The 26,337-nt window shown below is 42.6% G+C and overlaps 1 protein-coding gene across 7 annotated transcripts in view; it reads left to right on the plus strand.

Annotated features, from left to right (window-relative positions):
• Positions 1–26,337, plus strand: part of RARB (retinoic acid receptor beta) — a 965,418-nt gene that overhangs the window by 179,372 nt on the left and 759,709 nt on the right. For all 7 annotated transcript variants that reach the window (XM_073568382.1, XM_073568363.1, XM_073568380.1 and 4 more), the window contains one exon: positions 7,101–7,218. The gene's annotated coding sequence lies outside the window, so the exon portion shown is untranslated. The remainder of the gene's footprint in view (positions 1–7,100; positions 7,219–26,337) is intronic.

Below are 26,337 nucleotides of genomic sequence, written 5' to 3' on the forward strand. Positions count from 1 at the left end.
CCTAAATTTACCACTAATATGAAGCTCAATATGTCACGAAAAAACAATCTCTGAATCGCTAGGATCCGTTGAAGCGTTCCTGAGTTATTACCTCATAAAGGGACAGAATTGCAAAAAATGGCCAGGTCATTAAGGTCAAAATAGGCTGGGTCATGAAGGGGTTAACACACCATACAGCTCTGGCAAAAATTAAGAGACCACTGCAAAATTTTCAGTTTGTCTGATTTGTCTCTTTATAGGTATATTTTTGAGTTAAATGTAAATTGCTCTTTTATTCTATAAACTACTGAAAACATGTCTTTGATTTTCCAATCACTAAATTTTGTATTTATTTTCAGAAAATGAGAAATGGTCAAAATTGCAAAAAAAAAAAATGCAGTGCTTGCAGACCTCAAATATTGCTAAGAAAACAAGTTCATAATCATTTAGAAACAACAATGCTAATGTTTTAACTCAGGAAGAGTTCAGAAATCAATATTTTGTGGAATAACCATGATTTTTAATCACAGCTTTCATGCGTCTTGGCATGCTTTCCACCAGTCTTTCACACTGCTTTTGGGTGACCTTATGCCACTCCTGGTACAAAAATTTAAGCAGTTCTTTGATGGCTTGTGATTATCCATCTTCCTCTTGATTACATTCCAGAGGTTTTCAATGGGGATCAGGTCTGGAGATTGGGCTGCGCATGACAGGGATTTGTTGTGGTGGTCCTTCATCCACACATTGCTTGACCTAGCTGTGTGGCATGGCGCATTGTCCTGCTGGAAAAACCAGTCCTCAGAGTTGGGGAACATTGCCTGAGCAGAAGGAATCAACTGTTTTTCCAGGATAACCTTGTATGCGGCTTGAGTCATACATCCTTCGCAAAAATTAACCTGCTCAATTCCAGCCTTGCTAAAGCATCCCCAGATCATCACCGAACCTCCACCAAATTTCACGGTGTGTACAAAACACTGTGGCTTGTACGCCTCTCCAGGTCTCCGTCTAACCATATTAGATGACCAGGAGTTGGGCAAAGCTGAAAATTAGCCTCATCAGAGAAGATTACCTTTCTCCAGTTCTCTATGGTCCAATCCTTATGGTCTTTGGCAAACTTCAGCCTGGCTCTCCTTTGCTTCTCATTGATGAAAGGCTTTTATCTATCTTTACATGACTTGAGCCCTGCCTCTAGGAGCCTGTTACGAACTGTTCTGGCCGTGCACTTCACCCCAGCTGCTATTTGCCATTCCTTCTGTAGATGACTTGATGTCATCCTGCGGTTGCTGAGTGACATTCGAATAAGATGACGGTCATCCCGATCAGCGGAGAGTCGTTTTCGTCCTCTGCCGGTCTGTAGCTTTGTTGTCTCCAATGTCTGCTGCTTGACCTTGTTGTAATGGACTGCCGTCTTAGAAATTGTAAGGATGGAGGCAACATGACGCTCACTGTAGCCCTCTGCTAGTAAAGCCAGAATTGAGCCCTTCTTTTCCTCACTCAAGACTTTTCTTTTCAACTCCTTTGGCATGGATAAAAGTTATTTTTTTCATTCCTATTACTTTTGGGAAATTACTAGCACTTGTTTTACCATCCAGCTTGTCCTATCGCAAGAGGATTGTGACCACCACAGCAGGGTTTTTTATACTTCGTTAAATAAGATTTGGTTCAGGTGATCACCTAATCAGAAGCACATTAAGTAGAATGAGGTGGACTCTGGTTGGAATTCAACTTACACTGGAGTGGAATGGCTGTCAGACATGTAGAGAAGCTGATTTTTAAAAAACTGTGCAGTGGGTTCTTAATTTTTTGCCAGAGCTGTATATTAACCCCTTCCTGACATCCGACGTACTATCCCGTCCACGGTACCCGGTCCCGTATGACCGTGGACGGGATAGTACGTCTACCGCGATCAGCGGCGCCCACGTGGTGAGCGCCGCTGATCGCGGCCGGGTGTCAGCTGATTATCACAGCTGACACCCGGCACTATGTGTCAGGGGCGGTCACGGACCGCCCCCGACACGTTAACCCCTTGCACACCGCGATCAAACATGATCGCGGTGTACCGGGAGTTAAAGGGAAGCATCGGCAGGGAGGGGGCTCCCTCCGTGCTTCCCTGAGCCCCCCACGGCAGCGCAATGTGCAGCGCTGCTGCGGGGGGCTCCTATCCTCCAGGCCCCCGAATCCAAGATGGCGACGGGGGCCTTCGGGGACCTGAGGAAGCTGGCTTCCTCAGTGCCTGCAAAGCGCAGGCAAGAGGAAGTCTGCTTCAATGCCTGTGACAGATTGCTGATCTGTCACAGTGATCTGTGATGTGACAGATCAGCGATCTGTCACAGGACAGTGATGTCCCACCTGGGACTATGTAATAAAGTAAAAAAAAAATTAAAAAAAAATGTAAAAATAAATTTAAAAAAATCGCCAAATAAATTAGTAAAAAAAAAAATAATATTCCCCAATAAATTCATTTTTTGAAAATAATAAAAAAAAAAACAATAAAAGTACACATATTAGGTATCGCCGCGTCCGTAATGACCCGCCCTATAAAACTGTCCCATTAGTTAACCCTTTTAGCGAACCCCTTAAAAAATAAAAATAAAAAACGAAGCAAAAAATAATGATTTATTATCATACCGCCAAACAAAAAGTGTAATAACGCGCGATCAAAAAGACGCATATAAATATCCATGGTACCACTGAAAACGTCATCTTGTCCCACAAAAAACGAGCCGCCACACAGCATCATCAGCGAAAAAATAAAAAAGTTATAGCTCACAGAATAAAGCGATGCAAAAATAATTATTTTTTATATAAAATAGTTTTCATTGCATAAAACCGACAAGAACATAAAAAAACGACCTAAATGAGGTATCGCTGTAACCGTACTGACCCGAAGAATAAAACCGCTTTATCAATTTTACCGCACGCGGAACGGTGTAAACGCACCCCCCCAAAAGGAATTCATGAAACGCTGGTTTTTGTTCATTCTGCGTCCCAAAAATAGGAATAAAAAGTGATCAAAAAATGTCACGTGCCCGAAAATGGTACCAATAAAAACGTCAACTCGTCCCGCAAAAAATAAGACCTCACATGACTCGGTGTGTCAAAATACGGAAAAATTATAGCTCTCAATATGTGGTGATGCAAAAACTATTTTACAATAAAAAGCGTCTTTTAGCGTGTGACAGCCGCCAAACATAAAAACCGCCATAAATAGTAAATCAAACCCCCCGTTATCACCCCCTTAGTTAGGGAAAAATAATAAAACTAAAAAAAAAGTATTTATCTCCATTTTCCCGTTAGGGTAAGGCTGTGTGCACACGCTGCGGATTAGGTGCGGATTCATCCGCGCGGATTTTGTAAAACCTGATTGCTCTGCGGTTTTGTCCTGCGGTTTTTCATCTCCTCATTAGAGGAGATGGCAAACCGCAGGAGAATCCGCAGAAAGAATTGACAAGTCAATTCTTTCTGCGGATTGAAAACCGCAGATAATCCGCGCGGAAAATTCCGCACCGCGGTTTTTGATTCCCATAGGGAATCATGGTACTGGGGTCCGCAGCAGCCAAAACCGCTGTGGAACCGCAGCAAAATCCGCAGCGTGTGCACACAGCCTTAGGGTTAGGGCTAGGGTTAGGGCTAGGGTTAGGGCTAGGGTTAGGGTTAGGGCTAGGGTTAGGGCTAGGGTTAGGGCTAGGGTTAGGGCTAGGGTTAGGGCTCAGATTAGGGTTAGGGGTGTGTTGGGGTTAGGGTTGGAGTTATAATTGGGGGTTTCCACTGTTTGGGCACATCAGGGGCTCTCCAAATGCAACATGGCGTCTGATCTCAATTCCAGCCAATTCTGAGTTGAAAAAGTCAAATGGTGCTCCTTCCCTTCCAAGCTCTGCCATGCGCCCAAACAGTGTTTTACCTCCACATGTAGGGTATCAGCCTACTCAGGACAAATTGCAAAACAATTTTTGGGGTCCAATTTCTCCTGTTACCCTTAGGAAAATAAAAAATTGGGGGCAAAAATATCATTTTTGTGGAAAAAAATGATTTTTTTATTTTCACGTCCGAGTGTTATAAACTTCTGTGAAGCACTTGGGGGTTCAAAGTGCTCACCACACATCTAGATAAGTTCCGTGGGGGGTCTAGTGTCCAAAATGGGGTCAGTTGTGGGGAGTTTCAATAGTTTAGGTACATCAGGGGCTCTCCAAACGCACATGACACCCGCAGACCATTCCATCAAAGTCTGCATTCCAAAGCGTCACTGCTTCCCTTCCGAGCCCCGACGTGTGTCCATACAGTAGTTTTCTCCCACATATGGGGTGTCAGCGTACTCAGGCCAAATTGGACAACAACTTTTGGGGTCCAATTTCTACTGTTACCCTTGGGAAAATGAAAAAATTGGGGACTAATTGATCATGTTTCTGGAAAAAATACGATTTTTTTATTTTCATGCCCTGGCATTATAAACTTCTGTGAAGCCCTTGGGGGTTCAAAGTGCTCACCTCACATCTAGATAAGTTCCTTAGTGGGTCTAGTTTTCAAAATGGCGTCATTTGTGGGGGGTTTCCACTGTTTAGGTACATTAGGGGCTCTCCAAAGGCAACATGACACTCGCAGACCATTCCATCAAAGTCTGCATACCAAAACGTCACTACTTCCCTTCCGAGCCCTGACGTGTGCCCATACAGTAGTTTTCACCCACATATGGGGTATCAGCATACTCAGGACAAATTGGACAACAACTTTTGGGGTCCAATTTCTCCTGGTACCCTTGGGAAAATAAAAAAATGGTGACTAAAAGATCATGTTTGTGGAAAAAATACAAATTTTTTATTTTCACGCCCGGGCGTTATAAACTTCTGTGAAGCACTGGGGGGGTTCAAAGTGCTCACCACACATCTAGATAAGTTCCTTGGGGGGTCTAGTTTACAAAATGGTGTCATTTGTGGGGGGTTTCCACTGTTTAGGTACATTAGGGGCTCTCCAAAGGCAACATGACACCCGCAGACCATTCCATCAAAGTCTGCATTCCAAAACTTCACTACTTCCCTTCCGAGCCCCGACGTGTGCCCATACAGTAGTTTTCTCCCACATATGGGGTATCAGCATACTCAGGACAAATTGGACAACAACTTTTGGGGTCCAATTTCTACTGGTACCCTTGGAAAAATAAAAAAATGGTGACTAAAAGATCATGTTTGTGGAAAAAATACAAATTATTTATTTTCACGCCCGGGCATTATAAACTTCTGTGAAGCCCATGGGGGTTCAAAGTTCTCACCACACATCTAGATAAGTTCCTTAGGGGTCTAGTTTCCAAAATGGTGTCATTTGTGGGGGATTTCCACTGTTTTGGTACATCAGGGGTTTTCCAAACGCGACATGGTGTCCGATCTCAATTCCAGCCAAAAACGTCAAATGGCGCTGCTTCCCTTCCGAGCTCTGCCATGCGCCCAAATAGTGGTTTACCCCCACATGTGGGGTATCAGCGTACTCAGGACAAATTGCACAATAACTTTTAGGGTCCTGTTACCCTTGGAAAAATAAGAATTGGGGGTGAAAAGATCATTTTTGTGGAAAAAATATGATTTTTTAATTGTATGGCTGTATGTTATAAACTTCTGTGAAGCCCATGGGGGTTCAAAGTTCTCACCACACATCTAGATAAGTTCCTTAGGGGGTCTAGTTTCCAAAATGGTGTCATTTGTGGGGGGTTTCCACTGTTTTGGTACATCAGGGGTTTTCCAAACGCGACATGGTGTCCGATCTCAATTCCAGCCAAAAACGTCAAATGGCATTGCTTCTCTTCCGAGCTCTGCCATGCACCCAAATAGTGGTTTACCCCCACATGTGGGGTATCAGCGTACTCAGGACAAATTGCACAATAACTTTTAGGGTCCTGTTACCCTTGGGAAAATAAAAATTGGGGTGAAAAGATCATTTTTGTGGAAAAAATATGATTTTTTAATTGTACCGCTGTCCGTTATAAACTTCTGTAAAGCCCTTGTGGGTTCAAAGTTCTCACCACATATCTAGATAAGTTCCTTGGGGGGTCTAGTTTCCAAAATGGGGTCACTTGTAGGGGGTTTCCACTGTTTAGGTAAATCAGGGACTCTCCAAACGTGACATGGCGTCCGATCTGAATTCCAGCCAATTTTGCATTGAAAAAGTCAAACGGCGCTCCTTCCATTCTGAGCTCTGCCATGCGCCGAAACAGTCGTTCCCCCCACAAATCAGGTATCAGCCTACTCAGGACAAATTTTGCAATAACTTTTGCAGTCCAATTTCTCCTGTTACCCTTGGTAAAATAAAAAAAATTGAACCTGGAGTATTTTTTTTGTGAAAAAAAGTTAGATGTTCATTTCTTTTTAAATATTCAAAAAAATTCCTGTGACGCACCTAATGGGTTAATAAACTTCTTGAATGTGGTTTTGAGCACCTTAAGGAGTTCAGTTTTTAGAATGGTGTCACTTTTGGGTATTTTCTATCATATAGACCCCTCAAAGTGGCTTCAAATGTGATGTGGTCCTAAAAATAAAATGGTGTTGTAAAAATGAGAAATTGCTGGTCAACTTTTAACCCTTATAACTTCCTAACAAAAAAAAATTTTGGTTCCAAAATTGTGCTGATGTAAAGTAAACATGTGGGAAATGTTACTTATCAAGTTTTTTGTGTGCCGTATCTCTGTGATTTAAGGGCATAAAAATTCAAAGTTGGAAAATTGCGAAATTTTCAAAATTTTTGCCAAATTTCCATTTTTTTCACAAATAAACGCAAGTTATTTGAATGAAATTTTACCACTAACATGAAGTACAATATGTCACGAGAAAACAATGTCAGAATCACCGGGATCCATGGAAGTGTTCCAGAGTTATGACCTCATAAAGGTACAGTGGTCAGAATTGTAAAAATTGGCCCGGTCATGAACGTGCAAACCACCCTTGGGGGTGAAGGGGTTAACATATACTGTCCAAAAATGTAGACTCCCCAGTTCTCAAATGTACATTTCACCTTAGCTTTCTCGTGGAGTATGTACCGTATATCAATAATGTATTACATATTATTAATGTCCAGGATATATGCTATTTTTTCAGATATTTTTTACTTAGTTTTGTTTTTTTTGTGTTTATTTTACACAGATTTTCATCTATCCAGGACCAGAAGTGGATTTGTTATTTAGCAACAAATGTGGAAAATTTTATCTGCAGGATCAAAGAAAAAATAACATGTTGGTACAGATACGAAAAACAGACTAAGGTACTTTAATTAGCACTTCAGCCTTTGTTTCCTACTCACTGTACTAATACTTGTCAGGTTGCTGAAAGTTAGGCTCTTTTCACATAGATGCCGATTCATCAGGCAGTTTTCTCAAGAATTCTGGCATAAAAATATTTGAAATGTCTCAAAATGTCTGTGCAACTCAAAGCTGCAAAAAAAATGTTGTGGCATTGGTGTTTCTATGCCAACTCTGGCCATTTTTGGAAAAGATGGCAGAACTGGGACTGGGTGTGACCAAGCACAGCGGGCAAATTCATCATAGGTGCAAAAGTGGTGTAAATTGCGATAGAAAAGTACACCATCTCTGCCTGATGTTCATTTCTGGCGGTGGTGCACGGTAGTTAAATGATGAGCCAAATTTGTGAATTAGGTGCATGACTCTTAAAGAAGCATTCCCACCAAAGTTTTAATCTTCTTAGTATATTGCAATAATCATATTATTTAGCATTTTGTACTTAAAATTGCTCATTTTGCCTTGCTACCCAATTAATTCTTAATTACGTCTGACATCACATGACTAAAACCAGACTAGACAAATCCTTTCAAGCTCTATGTAGAAACAGGACGTCTCTTTTCCCTGTATGAATGAGTCATCATTAGAGCTACAATCCTACCTGACTGAAAAGTCTCTGGCCAGCCCAGTTCCACCACCTCTTCAACTCTTGATCCAGCTGCGCCTACCCCTTGCTTTTATCTCTCTTCCTAGTTTCCTTTTGTCAGTTACGTAGAATTGTAGATCTAATGATAACTCATGCAGGGAAATGCTACTTTTTGTTTCTACATAGAGCTAAAAAGGATTCAGCTAGTCTGTTTTGAATTGCGAGCGGTCATAGACCTAATAGAAAAGAGAAGAATTATCTGGGTAGAAGGGCAAAATGAGCAATTGTACACACATAGTGTTATATAATATGAGTATTGCAATATGTTAAGAGGATAAAAACTTTGATAGGAGGAGTGCTTCTTTAATGAATGTGGCACATCTTTCTCCAGTACTCCTTTTCATTAAGACTTACATATTTCACAGTATTGACATAAGTCAGACCCAATGCTAAATTCCTTTCAATACAATTATATTTTCTGTAAAGTTATAAAAGGTGATGGTTCTAGCTTAAATGATGGGAAAAACACACTTATGGTATCAGTTGGATGAGCGATGCATTAAAAAAAAAAAAAAAAAAAAAGGCTTTTTTTTTTCTTCCATGCTCTATATATACAGCTCTGTCAAAAATTAAGAAACCACTTTCAAATGTACAGTTTGTCTGATTTTTCTCTTTATATGTATATTTTTGAGTAAAATGTAAATTGTTCTTTTAGTCTACAAACGTCTGACAACATGTCTCCGAATTTCCAAGCAATAAATTTTGTATTTTTTTTTTCTGACAAAGAAAAATGGTCAAAATTAAAAAAAAAAACAAAAAAAAAAACAGTGCTTTCAAACCTCAAATAATGCAAATTAAACAAATTCATAATTATTTAGAAACAACAATACTAATGTTTTAACTCAGGAAGAGTTCTGAAATCAATATTTTGTGGAATAACTATGATTTTCAATCACAGCTTTCATGCGTCTTGGCATGCTTGCCACCAGTCTTTCACACTGCTTCTGGCGCAAAAATTTAAGCAGTTCTTCTTTGTTTGATGGCTTGTGACTATCCATCATCCTCTTGATTGCATTCCAGAGGTTTTCAATGGGGTTCAGATCTGGAGAACGGGCTGCCCATGACAGGGTTTTGATGTGGTGATCTCTTAATTTTTGCCAGAGCTGTATATGTCAGATACGGAACCAGCACATGATGGGCACCAGTGGCACCTGATAGACCTTATTGACTACATTGGAGTTGGTCGGGTCACTGTCATGGTGGCTGCTCTCTCTCTCAGCATTTTACTTAAGTATGCAATGCAAAAGTCGCCTCAAATATGCACTTATTACACTTCTTTAATGTTCCCAAGCACTTCTGGAGACCTTAAACTTTGCTGTGATGTTCACATTAAAATTTCATCTGTGTTTCTTACACATGATTTTATGTTGTTTCTATACGCTGTGAAGAATAATGTTCCACACATCATTTCACTTGAGAAACTGATGCAAATCTACCGTCACAGCTTGGTCTAATGGGGTCATATTTGCTGTGCATTCTAGTGGTTCGATACTCAGCTGAAAGATGGGAAATAATCCATCTCATTGTTACCATGTTACTTTTCCTTTATAGTTCAATCTGTTTTCGGTCTGAGTTTGTCATGCCTGACATGTTTTTTACTTGAACATGAGGAATTCTTTTTCTTTCATCTTACTTCCTCCTATATCTATTTTTTGGGTTCATATCTTCAGTATGTATTTTTTTAAGGGCTAAAATATGGATGCTTGTTATTAATATTAGCACATTATTTATTATTATCCTTTTCTTATACCGTATAGCAGTTTTTATATTGCACAAGACGCTTTCCATTGCAATCTTATTTCCTCATGATCAGATGCATATGCAGAGGAGCCTGGACAAGTACTATTCTGTACTATAGCACTAGGTGATTTAAAGGCTTCATTCAGACATCCATGATTTTTCATGTACGCAAAAAAGATCTGCTTCATCACTGCTTTAAATCCGAATTTCATCAGTGTTTGATCAGCGTTTCAGTTTTTACCACCAGTGCTTCATCGGTGATATTCACGTATGACTATATAAATGACAGAGCTTCTCCTATCAATTACAACGTTAATCACAGACCGCATATGGATTGCACACTGATGGATCTGATTTCAACAGAATCGCGAAAGCGGTCATTGTCCGCCATGTCTCACATTTTCTTCTGAAATCCCTGCACCTGTGTTTGCAATATTAGCACTACCGCACTTTATCATATTGTCCAGAAAATAAAAAAGGACTGATTTACCTGCAGACTGGGTGAGTGCTGACATTTCTTCCTCTCCTTGAAAGCTTTGATATATGTTTTGGATCTTGCACCACCCTGAAAAGTTCTGTACATGAGGTTGTGAAATAGCTATATGGGTCATTCAGACCCTAAAAAAGACTTTAGAAATTGGTGCCCTGACACTCTTCTCTGCACCTTAGTCAGTGTCCAGAGGGGCAGAACAGCAATATTTCTAATGTATAGATGGGGTAAAGACATCGTAGTCTATATATTAAAAATGGAAGGTATCTTACCCACACACAAAAGAGGGAGGTTCAGGTTGCCACCAGAAAACGGATAAAAATAACCCCAACTTTCATTTCATGTGTTCAGTACATACAGCTTTCTGAAGGGGAAACTATGTGGCGTTACCTGCCAGGACTTTTTTGTAACCAGGGTAATGGGTCACATGGAAAACCATGTGATCGGTAACCAACCAATGAGACTACTGAGTGTCGTCGCGTGCGCCGCCTCACCAGCTGCTTCACGCCCACATGACCCGGCCATCAGATTCAAAGTGCGCCGGAGCGGGAGCGTAGATGTAACCATGGCTCCGGGTCATGTGCACAGGACGTTATGATGTTGGGCAATGCGGCATGAGCACATGGAGCATAGTTTTGTATAAATCGTATCATTTCTACCAAGAGAGTCAGTTTATTAACAGAACAATTACAATGAATAATAAATATAAAAGAGGTTTCATTAGGGCATATATGGATCCTATATTGTATATTATGATGCTGATTGAAATTTCATTAGCATAATTTAGAAGAGTCCTATAGTTCAGTACATACACTTTGGTGTATAAACTGGAATAGAATAAGGAAAAACGTGAACAAATTAAAAATGTGTTAAAATAGTAAGAGGGAACAAGAAGGTGTGAATCATGTGGACACAAGAAAGAGAGGGAGGGGAATCTTTATAAAAATAGAAGCAAAGTTACAGTAAGTAATTAATTTAGGCCATTTGGTGTCATTGTTCCCAAGGCTATATTTCATGTTGTTTCACATTGCGCTAGGAGCTGCTTGATATTACCACCTCTGATCCCAGTGTGAATAACATCTATGCCCCAAACGTTAAATCACTTAGGCCGGGGTCACACTAACCGACGCAAAATACGGTCAGTATTTTACATGCGTAATACGGATGAATGGCCCCTAAACAGTGCTCCGTATGTCATCCGTAATCAAGGTGTGGTCTCGTATTTTGCGCATGTCAGCATCCGTATGGCATCCGTATGGCGAGATTTTCTCGCAGGCTTGCAAAATGGACATATAATGGAGCCCTATGATGGAGTTTCTAAACAGAAACCAAAGGATATAGACACATAGAATGCATATATATATATATATATATATTCTATGTTTATATATCTATTTTTTCGTTTCTTTATTAAACCTGTCAGTGTGAGTTTACTGTATAGCGCACAGAATTGCCGACTTTGCTAAAAGACACCGGGTGCGTATTTCTCGCAAGTCACATGTGTGGTCCGTGTGTAATCCGTATTTTTTGCGCACCCATAGACTTGCATTGGCGTACTATGGTCGTAGTACGCTGACAATCGCAGCATGCTGCGATTGGCACGGACCGTAGAATACGGATGAGAAATATACGGCTGGTGCGAGGGACCCCATAGAGAATCATTGGTCCATGTGTAATGCGTGCTTTTAGCGCCTCTCACTCGGCCGTATTCCTCGCCAGTGTGACCCCAGCCTTAGGGTCACAGTGTGGTGGGTCCTGAAATGCAGGAGGATTGTTTTAAGTTCAGGGGGATCGGCCACTGTCTTGGCCGCGCCAATATCTCGCATATGCTCTCGCACTCTTACCCTCAACTCTCTTGAGGTAAGTGCCACATAAATGGACGACTACACTTGGCAAAGTAAATTACATTCATGCTACTACATGATATATGTTGTTTAATCTGAAAACGTTTGTCACCATTTGCCGAGTCAAAAGAAGTGCATCAAAGTATATTGGCGCAGGCAAGACAGTAGCCGCAGGTGTACATCCCTTAGTTGGTCCCCTTGAACCAAATGGGTTTCCTGTTGGTAGGATATAGTGGCTCTTAACCAGTAGATCCTTAAGATATTTCGACCTCTGAGAGGTCATTAATGAGCAGTCAGCTAGAAAGGGTCCCAAGGAGGGTTCAGTTTTGAGTATGGACCAATATTTTGTGAGAATCGCTCTCATTTTATTCTGCTTGTGGTTATGCACAGATATGAAGCAGATTGTATGATCCTTTTTCTGTTTATTTTTATTCTGATACAAAAGGTCGTTTCAAGGGGTTGTTCTTGCTCTATTTTACCCAGGCTGGATACACCTCCGACCTTACCCCCTTTGTTTGAACCTCACTCGGCGCACAAAAAATAAGCCCTCACCGAGTCCCGGATCATGAAAATGGAGATGCTGTGGGTCTCGAAAAAAACGGTGCTGTTTTTTTTTTTATTTATGCACACTTTGGATTTTTTGTAATCCCTTAAATAAAAAAAGAAGCTAGACATATTTGGTATCTACGAACTCGTAATGACCTGGAGAATCATAATGGCAGGTCAGTTTTAACATTTATTGAAAATGGTAACTAAACAAAACAAAAACCATTGTTGAATTGCACTTTTTTTTTTGACATTTCACCGCAATTGGAATTTTTTTTTCCTGTTTTCAAGTGCACTAATATCAATGGTGTACAAAAGAACAACTCATCTTGCAAAAAACAAGCCCTTACATGGCCATTTTGATGGAGAAATAAAAAAGTTGTGGTTCTGGGAAGAAGGGCAGCAAAAAACACAAAAAAAGAAAATCCCAAGGTGGTGAAAGGGTTAATCATTAGATATTCCACCATTGGATTTGTTAAAAAAATGTTCCTGTGATAATCTTATAAATGTGCTCCTGCTGTGTACTGTGTAATGGCTGTGTCGTAAGGCCCCATCACACACAGCGATTTCGCTAGCAAAAACGCTGATTTTGTGACGCCACAGCGATCTCGCCAGCGAGATCGCTGTGTGTGACGGGGATCAGTGACCGGCCCCACTGCTGGGTATCGCTGATCGTGCTCGATCGTCCTGGGCCATTTTTTGATCACTGGTCTCCCGCTGGCCAGCGCACATCGCTGCGTGTGCCAGCGAGAGACCAGCGATCAGCGACGCTGCACGCTGGTTTCCAATGTAAACATCGGGTATCTAAGAGCCGCGTGGCTCCTGGATACCCGATGTTTACATTGGAAACCAGCTTGCTCGCTAGTCCTGATCGCTGGAGGGGCTGTCTAACGATGTCCCAGCTATCCCATCCATGTCGGATCGTTGGTGGGATCGCTGGGACATCGTTATGTGTAACAGGGCCTTTACTGTGCAGGAACATGGTCTGATCATACCACAGCTCCTGGGAAGGAAGGAAGCAAAAGACAGGATATAGACATTATAGCACAGGATCACAGCTGATTATAAGGCCACAGTATTCAGTCAGTTTTTCACATCAGTATTTATAACACAAGTGTTTTTCAAGCATTTTTAGCTTGCAGAACGCTAGCGCTTTCCAAGCGATTTGAAGCATTGCTTGGAAAAGTGATTGACAGGTTGGTCACTTGTCAAGCAGAGTGCTTGACAAGTGTGACCAACTTTTTACTATTGATGCTGCCTATGCAGCATCAATAGTAAAAGAGAGAATGTTAAAAATAATAAAAAATAGGGATATACTTACCCTCTGTCGGTCCTTGGACTTCTCCCGGTCCTCAGCGACGCTGCCGGCAAGCTGCGTTCCCAGGGATGCATTGCGAGAATCACCTCAGATGACGTAATGGTCTTGCGACTGTGACGTCATCTGGGGTGATTCTCGCAATGGATCCCTGGGAACGGAAGATGCTGGCAGCACACTGATGACTCCGGGGGCCAACAGAAGGTGAGTATATCCCTATTTTTTATTTTAATTCTATTTTTAGCTGGAATATGGTACCCAGGGCATGGAGGAGAGACTCCTCTCCTCCAGACCCTGGGTACCATCCGCACATAAAACGCTCACTTTACACGTGGTGGGCATAGCCACATGCGTAAAGTGAGCGTTTCAATGCAATCCTATGGCGGCGGAATCGCCGCGATTCTGTAGAATTAATGGACATGCTGCGGATTTTACTGTGATGCAATTCCGCAGCAGTAAAATCTGCAGTATGGACACAGTAATTGCGGAATCCCATAGGATTGCATGCAATTGCGTTTTTTAAGTGTTTCCGGCAAAAACGTTGCGGAAACGCTTAAAAAACGCAATGTGGGCACACAGCCTAATAGAAACACGTCACCACTTCTGTATTTATCACCCATTCCTGGTTTTAGCTTACAAATACTGATGTAAAATACTGACCGAATACTGAAGGTGTGAACATGGTCTGAATTTGTAAGTAACCCAGCTCTTTATAGCAGATTATATTATTGCGCTTTTATTTTTTAGCATAAAAACAAGAATGATAGTAATGCAGCTACCAGTGACAGCATAGTGCTGCTTAATTGGGGATCTCCATGACCGCTTCAATTAGACTCCCAATTACAGAGATGGCAGTCAGAATATGCATTATCACATTACTGCTCCCAGTTATAAAATCCTCAAAAAGACAAATCCAGCAGTAAAAAAATGTGCATGTGTAAATGTAAATCACAGTCAATAGCATTCATTATGCACTGTGATGAATAAAACACACGGGGCATTAAATCCATGTGTACACATTAGTATGACTTGTGGGGTTAATTGTGTAATAGCGTCAATCCCAAAAATGAAATACACCTGCCCTAGAAATGCTCTAGGCCATTACGTAAAGCATGATCACTATATCCGCCGGTATATGCCGGTGCAGAGCGCGTCAGTCACTATGAAGCATCTTCTGAAAATAACACTTGCACAGTAAAATGTTGCTAGAAGTAGACGGGTGTAAGTGCCGCGTGTGATCCGCTGTAGATATGAGGTGTCGTTGCTTTTCCTGTGCAGTTAGTGTATCGCATACAATTCAGGGCTATTAAGACTCAGTTGGATGGTGGAGGAGTTCGTGAGCACAGTAGGGAAAAAAGAGATGCTGGTAAAATATGCATCCTCTATAACTCTTTTGATAACCTAAATTGCTGCGGCAAAAACAAGGTGGTGATGCGATGCACTCGGATGGTTTTATTGTCTTTGAAATAGACACTATTTTCATATGAGCCTTGGGGGGCTCTCGGAGATTACATGCGCCGTGTTTCCAAATGCAGAGTGTTTTGTAAATCTGTAAGCATAGCTTCCTTAACATTACATGCCGAAACGATAGGCGCTGCTTCGCTGAATTATAAGTTCAGGAATTGGTGCTTACAAACATCAGTATCACTTTTGTCAATTGCTTCCTTGGGCCATTGTGTTTAGGGCAGGTTTCCTATTATCTGTCTTGTAATTTTGCTGTGTCTGCGCTAATGAAAACTGTAGCAGCATAGGTTTTTTTTATAATATTGAAATGGGCTCAGCACTAAAGCTAACAGGATTTAACCTACTAAAGGAGGACATTTTTTCACTATACGGGAACATTTAAAGGGGCTTTTCAGATGTTTAAGTTAGAGTACAAAATGTTATAAAATAGCATAATAGGCATTACTCAGCTCTTGGATCGCCCACATCTTCAGCACCATCAATCCTTCGGTCCAGTCAGTCCATCCTGCATGTGGCGGCTGCAGCCAATCCATGGACTTATTGCCACTTTCTCTAAATGCAAAAATCACTGCTAGGACCTGTGCGAGGCCTCAACATTAGTGCTGGAGGAGCGGTGCAATTGGTAAGTAAGGCTATTTCTTTATTTTTTTAACATTCCCTACTCTATTGCAACTCTTTCTTGTCAATGCGTTTTAAATCTACCTGTAGTTCCCAGTGACTTGGCAGAATAAGCTGTCCTGGCGAATAACTCTGTGTAGAGACGTTGTATGACTTGTACCATTTGTCTTCCTTATGCATGCTGCGTATCTAATTTTCAGCATCGGAAGTATGGAGAACTATAGGTAGAATAGATTTCAGTCAAGCATTGAGGTGAAGTGAAACAGTTATTTTCAGTCTGTGTGTATTTCGGTCCCTCTGTCACATCCCTGCTGTGTTCATTCTGGTGATGGCGCGGATGTCATGGCCGGCATAGGAGGCATTCTCAAGCCACAGACACTGGTGTGGCTGTCTTGCACAGTGGATGTTTGCGCACTGTTCAGCAGCTCTAAAAAATGTCATCTACTCCCTGTTCTGGGCAGTGGGGTCATACCACACCCTTCTTAAACTTAAAACATGCTGCTAGGAGTCGCTAGTTCTGAACCACTTTTGCTTCTCCCCTTCTACCTGACTTGGCTTATGTGATACCTTTTGCTGCCTCTCTGTTTGGCTTACAGTTCTGCCTCTGACACCTTCTTCCTGTTTCTGACCTTGGCTAACTCCTATCTTTGTTTATGTCTTCTGATTTTTGTCTTGTACTTGCCCCACCTGGTTTTGATCTTTCTAGCTGACCTTGCTTTACTGGCCAGCATCTTCTCCGTGGACGCAATGCAGGGGTCGCTGTTGCAGGTCCAGATCCACTTGTGAGTCATGTCTACAACACCCCCATCTCCTGAACTCATGATTCATTCTGAAAAAAAAAAAAGTCAAATTCATGTTGGTCAAAGCAAGACAGATTGACAGCACAGTGAGTTTTCCGCTTCCACCTTTTGTTGTACTCTGTTGAGTACTGTTTCCATGTTGGAACTACTATAACGGTCTCCTGTAGATTGTTCTTAAAGGAGATTGCACTAATATACTTAATAAACTGTATTAATTGCTATTTAGTGTGCATGACGCATTTTATATAGTTGCATTTTTTGTGTTTTGCTATACTTGATTTGTTTTATTGGGTTTGTAGCACCTATTTCTCTAGCAACCTTCCACGACAGCATAGGAGGAGGTTGTCTCCACGTCCTAATAGGGGACAGGAAGTACAAAGAGGTTTACAAGGCCCCTCCCACCTCCCTCTCACCAGTGTATTTCCTGTCCTCCATGGGGCATGGAGAGGTTAAGGTATGCTGCGTGGCCGGCTGCTGCAGTGTACCTGATGGATTCCAATAGCCGAGCAGTGGTGGTCGGTGGCTTTGCCTTCCCTCCTCCGTACTGCTCCCGTCTTCCTTTGAATTCAGGACCTTCCCGATCCACCTGCGCTCCCTCGGGGGTAAAGCGGGTCAGTGATCCCCGACCGGAGGCCTCCCGCAGCTCTCCGGTCTCTCCTCCTCCTGCACGCACGGCTGTCGGCGTTCTGGAAGTGGCACACTTCCGAGGTATGCGTTCCACCCTGGAGCGCAGGTGACTTCCGGTCCGGCTTATGGCGAACCCCCGGATAGCTGACAGCGTACAGAGCACGCCAGAAACGACTGTGCCTGCTCGGACCCTGGGAGGAGGAGGGGGAAAAATGAAAGAAGCACTGAGGGCGGGTTTAACCCTTTTACAAACCCGCCGGAAGACGCCGACAGGTAAGACGAATCCCCTGTCAGCATGGATAGTTTTTCCTGCCCTGCATCTGCAGAGCCCAGCGCTGCCCCAGCCACAGTGAGTGTCTATTGGGGTGGGTCCTAGTGGTGCTGTCCTGGGTATAGGGGTCTGAGTTCTCAAAATACTTCTCTCCTCTCTTGTATGGAGACAAGTCCACCCATAAAGGCACCAATACCACCAAAAAGTCTGTTAAATGCGCCATATGTAACATAAAACTCCCCACAGCATGGGGTGGGGAAATAGTAAGGCATGCACATGACGGAGTGGTCAGGGCGCAAAGCACTGGTGCTTTGCAGCATGGGTGGATGACATCTGCAAGGAGTGTGTATGTTCTCCCTGTGCTCATGTGGGCTGCCACCTATCCTCCAAGGTTCTCCCCTCCCCCACCTCCTTCACCTACGGGCTCACCTCCCTAGAAAAAAAAAGGGGGGTTTCAGACTCATGATCTGAGAGATGAAAGGAGCCGAGAGCCCCTAGAACCTCTGAAGCCAGAAGATATCTTTTTTAGTTGGAGTATGTGGAGAAGCTAATTAGTGCAGTTCATGCACCATGGGACTAGAGGACTGGCTAGGAATCCCTGGTCCTGCAGGGTGGATAAAAATCTTGATTTTTTTAAAAAAATCCAAAAAATCAGATTTTTTTGATTTAAATCAGATTTTTTTGATTTAAATCATTTTTCTTTTCATAGACTTTAACCATCCCAGTAAAATGTCTGTTAAAAAAATAGGTTGTAAATTAATTGCCAGACTTACCACTAGTACTAGGCTCCTGGTGCATAAGAAGCTGTGGGGGTTCATTGACATTAGTTGTATCACTATCAACATCTTCATTTCCCTTCTGGTTGCAGTTTTCATAATGTGATTTCAAACGGCAAACAAGTCCTTGGATATCCTTTTGACAGTATTTGCACTTTGCTCTTGCACCTTTCTTTCCAAGATCTGCTGCTGGCATCTCAACAAAATGAACCCAAATAGGGTCTCTCTTACGACCTGCTGCCATGGCTCACACAGATCACTTATGAAGTTTGATTGTTACTACAGCCTGAGCCAAGCACTGCTGATGTTACTACAGCCTGAGCCAAGTACTGCTGACTATCCAACAAGTTTGGGCATGTCAACTGAATGCAGGGAAAAAGAAACTAAACCAAAACTGAAACCAAGCTAGAAGTGTGGAATTAAAGGGGCAGTATGAACAAAATGTGGAGGCTATTAATAGTTTATACAATTAAGACATGCTGCTTTTAAACACCTACCTATTGCCATATAGTAAAACAAAAAAGATTTTTACTTACTTTGGGGTCCCCCCCTCACCCTGGCGTTAGATCGTTGCCCCTAGTTTCGTCCGTGTAACTATGGGCGCACATGCACACTGCTCTCACTCCTCATTTTAATCGTGATTTATATTAAAAAAAAACCTTTTGATTTAAATCAGTGATTTAAATCATGATTAAAATCATGATTTAAATCGATCCGATTTAAATAGAAAAAAATCTTTTGATTTAAATCGTGATTTAAATCATGATTTAAATCGGCGTGATTTAAATCAATCCACCCTGTGGTCCTGTGACATAAATGTGTTGGAGGGAGCCAAACAGACATAGGTCCATAGTGGACATGATCTCCCAGGAATGGGAGTACCTGGAAACTATTCCGCTCCATCAGAACTTAAACATAGGTTCCCTCTGGAGGGTGATACATACAAATGGGGTGCCGCCTGCCATTCTAGGCTGAGCGTGACTGCATTTGTCAGATGGCGGCTGCTAAGCAGCTTGAGGGACCAGCCCGCAATAGATTCAGAAAGTGGATGTTCAGGTGGAGGAGTCGTAAAAAAGACAGTTCTTCCATTTGACGATGCATCCCAGCTTGAGGTCCGAGGGACCTTAAAATAGAGAGCCTTCTCAGAAAAGTCTGGGAGACCTTTGCCTTAAAATCGGGAATTGCTTCCACGTGCATTTCTAGATCCCTCTTCCAGTGGATAGAGGAGCTAGAAAATCATATTTCTCAGGGGACCTCAAGGGGTGAGCTTCTTGACTCCCTTCCCATACTACAGAGGGCTAAAGGCTTCCTGGCGGACGCATCTACGGAGATAATCCGTACCTCTGCCAGATCTTTAGTGCAATCTAATTCTGCCTGGCAAGCCCTCTGGCTTAAAGCAGGGAGCGGGGATGTTACCTTCAGGGCTAAGCTCTATTCCATCCCCTTCAAAGGTGTATACGTCTTTGGCCCAGCTCTGGATGAAATCCTTGAAAAGGCCACGGATAAAAAGAAAGCGCTTCCTGAGAAAAAGACCCCAAGGAAGCGTTTTTTTCGAGCCCCCCAGATCCAGTCATCCCAGCCAAAAGGGAAGGGATAGAGCTATACTAAGGGGAGAGGCAGTAATATCCTAGTCCCCCAGCAGCAACAGCAGCAGGAGAAACAATGACTCGGACCTGGTGGGGGGGGGGCTTTTAAAATTTTTCCACTCTTGACAGTTAATCTCCAACAGCCCCTGAGCCCTCAGAGTAATCAAGGACGGCCTTCTTCTAGAATTCGAATCCTCCTCCCTGCGGGGTGTGAGAATCACCTCCCTGCCATCTCTGGAGGCTTTGGCAATGCTAAAGTCCGGCATTCAACTCCTCCTGCAATCAAGCGCCATCTCAGTTCCCTGTGGGAGAGCATGAATGGGTCATTATTCCAGACTATTTCTAGTAAAGAAGCCCACAGGAGAGGATAATAATAAACTTAAAGGAAAATGGAGTCAGTAAAGGCTGCCATTCCCTTGATAGACCCTCATTCCTTCAGGGGAACCATAGACCTGAAGGATGCCTCTTTTCACATTCCTATACATCCTGCTCACAGGAAATATCTAAGGTTTGCGGTCCGTCAGGGTCCAGAGAAAAGTGCTTCCCTTTGGGATATCCTCTGCCCCACGAGTATTTTCAGAAATTAGGGCGAAAGCTGTGTCCCATATCCGAGGCCAGGGTATATCCATTGTACCTTACCAGGACGACCTATTGATAATAGGAACCTCCTACCAGACACTGGAAAACCAGGTAGCTCAAACTCTGCATATTCTCCGATCTCTGGGGTGGATCCCGAATATAAAAAATCACAGCTCCTACTCTCTCAGGAAATAAGGTTTTTGGGAGTCCCCTTAGACTCAAGAAAGCAGATGTCCTTCCTACTGGAAGATCATCAAGTGGCTATAATATCAAAGATCTCGAGCTTCAGAAAGGAGAGGTCCCCGACCCTCCGGTTAGCTATGTTAGTACTCGGGTCGAGGACGTCCTGCATCCAGTCGGTGCTCGGGGTGCAGGCCCATTCCAGAATCCTCCAGTCCCATATCTTGGGAAATTGGAACAGAGATCACAATTGCCTAAACAGGAGAGTCCTGACCCTAGGGTAAGTAAAAGCTTCACTGACTTGGTAGATGGACCACAAAAATCTGCGCAGAGGCGTCAGCTGGTCCCATGTCCCCTTGGTCGCAGTAACGTCAGATGCCAGCAAAAAAAGGCTGGGTAGCAGTGGTATCCCAGCTGCAATTCCAGGGGTTATGGAGTCAAGAAGTGCGTACGAGATCTTCCAATTTCAGGGAGCTGAAAGCAGTGGAAGAAGCTCTCCTGGCCGCAAGACACCTGGTCCAGGGTCATCATATCAGAGTCTATGACAATATGACAACAGTGGCACACCTCAAACACCAGGGTGGCACGAAGTTCAACAGCCTAAAAAATCTTTCAGGACAAATACTTTCCTGAGCCGAAAGGCACCTCCTTTCACTAACAGCAGTCCACCTAAATGGGACCTCCAATCTTCAGGCAGACTTCCTGAGCACAAAATATTTCCAGCCTGGCGAGTGGAGTCTGAATGGAAGAATCTTTCAGACGCTAGTAAACAAGTGGGGCCTTCCGGAGGTGGATCTGCTAGCATCAAGCAGAAACGCTCAAGTAGGAAACTACTTCTCCCTGAACCCCAGGGACAGATCACTAGGGGTAGATGCATTCGCTCATAAGTGGGAATTCCATTTGGCGCATGTCTTTCCCCCAATTCCAATCCTCGCCGCAACCCTGAGAAAGATCCGAGAAGATCGAACCCCGACCATCTCGGTGGCTCCGCTGGGAAGAGAAGCTGGTTTTCATTAATTACAGAACTCCAGGTAGATGGACCGCTCCTCTTACCCTTGGAGGACAACCTCCTCCAGCTGGGCCCCCTACACCACCCAAACCTTTGGGGAATGAAGTTAGTGGCCTGGTTACTGAGGCCCAGATCCTGATGGCCAAGGGTCTATCAGAGGCGGTAGTTGAGACACTTTAGAAATCAAGGAAACCAGTCACCAATGCCATATACAACAAAGTATGGAAGAGATTTTCATCATGGTGTCTGCCGAATCCTGACCCATCATATCCTGGATTTCTTACGGAAGGGGCTTGAGTTAATGCCTAAAACCTAGCACCCTGAAGGTACAGGTCTCGGCCTTAAGCTCCATGTTCGACTGCGACTTAGGCAGCCACCGGATAAGAAGGTTCATGACATCAGCCACGAGGCTACATCCAAAAAAACAAATTGTCATTCCACCATGGGACTTAAATGTGGTGCTTAAGGGGCTCACTCAATCCCCCTTTGAGCCCCTATCATCTTATACTTCTCAGCTCCTCTCTTGTAAAGCGGCCTTCCTTGTAAGCAATAACCTCAGCGAGGCGTATAGGAGAGCTCCATGCTCTTTCAATTAGAGAGCCCTACCTAACCATTAGGGATGATTCCTTAGTTTCTCCCTTGATCCATCCTTTCTCCCGAAGGTCATGTCTAACTTTAATAGGTCACAGAATATAATTCTTCCCTTGTTTTGCCAGAACCCAGCAAATGCTAAAAACAAAATGTTTTCATACGCTTGGCGTAAGGCGCATAATACTTTACTACTTGAGTTGTACTAAGCCCTATAGAATCGACCACAACCGGTTTATCCATTCGTCGGGTGCAAATAAAGTAAAGAAGGTGACAAAAAACACCATTGCCAACTGGATCAAGAAGGCCATCTCTGAAACATATCTAGCACAGAACTTCACGCCCCTTACGGGAATCAGGGCTCATTCAACACTGTCTACTTCTGTCTCATGAGCTAAAAGGGTAGGTGCATCCTGCGAGCGGATCTGCAGGGCTGCAACTTGGCCCTCGTTACATACCTTTACTAAACACTATAGGTTGGATCTTGGTCCAGCAGGGATTTAATCTTTGGCCGAAAAGTTCTTCAGGCCGTTGTCCCCCCCCTCTAGGTGCAGTATAGGTTGGTATGCCTCCTATGCGGTCGTGGAAGGTTGCTAGAAACCTTCCACGACAGCACTATTTCCCTCCCTGTATTCTTGGACAAATTCTGAGAATCTTAAGGTATCCGGTGCTACAGAGTTCATTTATAAGTCACTGGTGAGAGGGAGGTGGGAGGGGCCTTTTAACCTCTTTGTACTTCCTGTCCCCTATTAGGGCATGGAGACAACCTCCTCCTATGCTGTCGTGGAAGGTTTCTAGAAACCGATTTACCGGTAAGTCTAATTCTATTTTTTAAGTACTGCTCCTAATATTTTTCTAAATTACATAAGTTAACAGTAGGGTACCACAGGGGCTAGTATTGGGCCCTTTACTTATTTAATATATTTAATAATGACCTGGTTGAGGGCATACAGAGTAGAATTTAATTTAATTTTGTGAACGCTTTCATGCATCAGGTCTTTAGATTGCAATTTTAGTCTCCAGTACAAGAAGAACATAGGTGAACTAAAGTGGGTGCAGAAAAAAGCGACCAAAGTTATTACAGGAATGGGTGATCTGCAGTTCAATGACAGGTTATCAAATGTGGGGTTATTCAGTTTTGGAAAAAAGACATCTGGTGATTACAAGTACAATGTTCAAATGGTAAATGGTCAGGGCTAGATATTTCTAATGATCTTTTTACACCTTAGCCTGCAGTGATGACAATGGGCAGCCTCCACTTCTAGAGAAGAGAAAGTTTCACAACTATCAGAAATGCTGATTCTTTTCTGTAAGAGCAGTGACACATTGTCATGGCCTATGCATTGAACAGGTTTAAGAAGTAGTGATAAGCGAACATGCTCGGGTAAGGTATTATCCAAGCATGCTCGGTTACGTAGTGTCTTTGGCGTGCTTGAATAATATGTTTGAGTCCCTGCGGCCACTTGTCTGTTCGACAGCCGCAACACATGCAAGGGATTGCGTTACAGTAGCTTGTGCTCCTTCCAGTACTGCTGTATTCTTAGTGAATAAATGTAATATGGAGCAGAATCCGGAGTGAAATGTACAGGTGTAGTATAGCAATGTATACCAGTACTGTGCGAGGGCAGCAGTAAGATTCCTGCGGGAGATTTACAGCAGTGTTTACAGGCCTTTTCTTTCTTGTGTTTCATTTTTTGCCCCATTTATTTTGGAAATATGCCTTTTCTATGTATGAGTGTAGGCAGTATAACTATTGTTATGCCTTTTATCGATAGTAAAGCATACTCTATAGTCGCCTCAACAGCTGAGAGCTGGTATGCAGCTTAGAGGATCTACATTAATGTTTCATTGCTTCTGTATTGGAATTTTTTTGTGAATTATCCTCTGAACTCAGCACAATAAAACAATTCCCAACAAAAGCCGCAATAAAGTAGAATTATGACTCGCTCGGCGGAGTAAATCTACCCGATTACTGCAAGTGAAGAGTTTATAATATTATAAAATCAAAATAAGAAAGGAGTTATGTTAGAGAGAAGCGGGGGACCGAGAGCAAATGTAAGCTCCTGTGAACCGTATCAGAGGGGCATAAATCGTTTCCAACTATTTCATTGCATCATCACATCGGAGGTAACGCTCCCCTTTCATCCCCCGGACTCCATTCCCCTTACTCGGAGACGTTATACATGATGCAGGCAGGTACGTGAGATGCTTTGAATTTTGATAGGAAGGAACGATTCCTGCTGGTTTATACGGCCATAAATCTACATGGGAATATACATATTTTTATTACTTCTCAGATAATATTACAATAGGAATATTATAAGCTCATATGTTCTGAAAGATGAAGTGGTTTGAATTACTGCTCTTTAGACTATGGCTGGCATTTATAACCAGACCTGTCACATGCTGGTTTAGAAACACTTTATTGGGAATTTGGTATATGGACCACCATTTGGGAGCTGTAGTAAATATGTTTTAGTGGAGGTAAAATTTTAAATCTGCTTAACACCTGTACTTGCTTAGCATTTTTATGCATAACCATTAAAATTCAGTGCTACGGATTTTCATATGTTTCCTCTGCCAAATTTATGCTGTAGACCCTGATGAAGAAGGAACATTATTGATGGAGTTGCACCAAAAACTGTACCAGGGTATCTGCTGTAAATAACAATATATATTGCTTTTAATGTTATTTATGTCATTGCAGTAAGTGGAAAATGATATGTAATGCTTGGCATTAGCAGATGACCTGGTTGCTATTACAGTCACGTGTGCTATGTTTTGCACATTCGGACACCATGTGTGAACTCTGTCACTCTCCGTGACTGGGAAATGAATGCAACCATAAATCAAGTACACTTTATTGGCAGTGCCATCCCTATTGTTGCCTTTCAGAGTTTTGTCCTACTTTGCTACAATGCCCTATGTATCCCCTTGCTCTGAAACTTTGATTTATAACTCGATATTATTAATGACTCTGGGTTCTTGCAAAGTCACCTCTCATCCTCTTTTAATCTAGTTTTGCCTAAAATTCCATGCACTGTTGCTTTACTAGAAATGTGAATTTTTTTTTCATCTCCCGCTCATCCAACAGGAGGCTTTTAATCATCAAGTGAACCTTTTTTATACTGCCTGCAAACTGGATTGGGAAAGTTACACAAAGAGAATCACCTTAAAATGATTTAAGACGATTCTTTATAAGTAAACTAATTTATTCCCTGCTCTTTCAGTTTTTACACCCCTTCAACTTTTTTTTTTTCAAAAGGAGGAAAGAAAGTGTGTTTAGGCATTTACTGGATTTCTGACCTCTGTTTTCATAACCACCCATTCATACATTTGGTATTGTCCTCACTTTGCTATAATTTACGATGACTGGAGTGCCAGTTTGACATAGAAATGCCATATCTAACCCATGCAGAAGAACTCATCCTGCATTTTCTTTTGACTGCACAAAGTCTACGGAAGGTACTGATTCTTCTGGCGGAGACTCAATTGATAGGGTGTCTTTAGTGCGATGTTGCATCAGAATGAGTGAGAGCTTTCACTGAAATTCAGTGTCCGGCCTTTTATGTTTCAGTTGTCAAACCAGAAAAGCCCATCTGTAGAGCACACTATTATCTTCTCTTTCTTTTTTTTCCTTCATTTTTTTCTTTTTTTTCCTTCTATAGAAAAATCCATGTGAGACACTGAGTCACTGTTCCCAGACAAGCCGTGAGACAGGTTAGTCAGAAGGTCCGAGGTCAGATACCAGGAGGGCTCTTGTTACAGAGGGGCAAGACAAAGGTGTGATCAAGTAAAAGGTCGGGGTCAAATACCAGGAGGGTGTGTCAAGTCAAGGGAGTAAGAAAAAATGATAATTAGAGGCCAAGTCCGGGGTCATGTACCTGCAGTCAGAGAGTCAAAAGCAGAAGTCATAATCTACACGAATAGTCATGGCAAATCCTAGGTACAGCAACAAGATCAGAGAAAGACAAAACCAGACACAGCTAAGCACACACAAAACAAA

Source organism: Dendrobates tinctorius, unplaced genomic scaffold, assembly GCF_039654945.1.
Source record: "Dendrobates tinctorius isolate UK_male_01 unplaced genomic scaffold, ASM3965494v1 ptg000005l, whole genome shotgun sequence".
Taxonomy (NCBI): domain Eukaryota; kingdom Metazoa; phylum Chordata; class Amphibia; order Anura; family Dendrobatidae; genus Dendrobates; species Dendrobates tinctorius.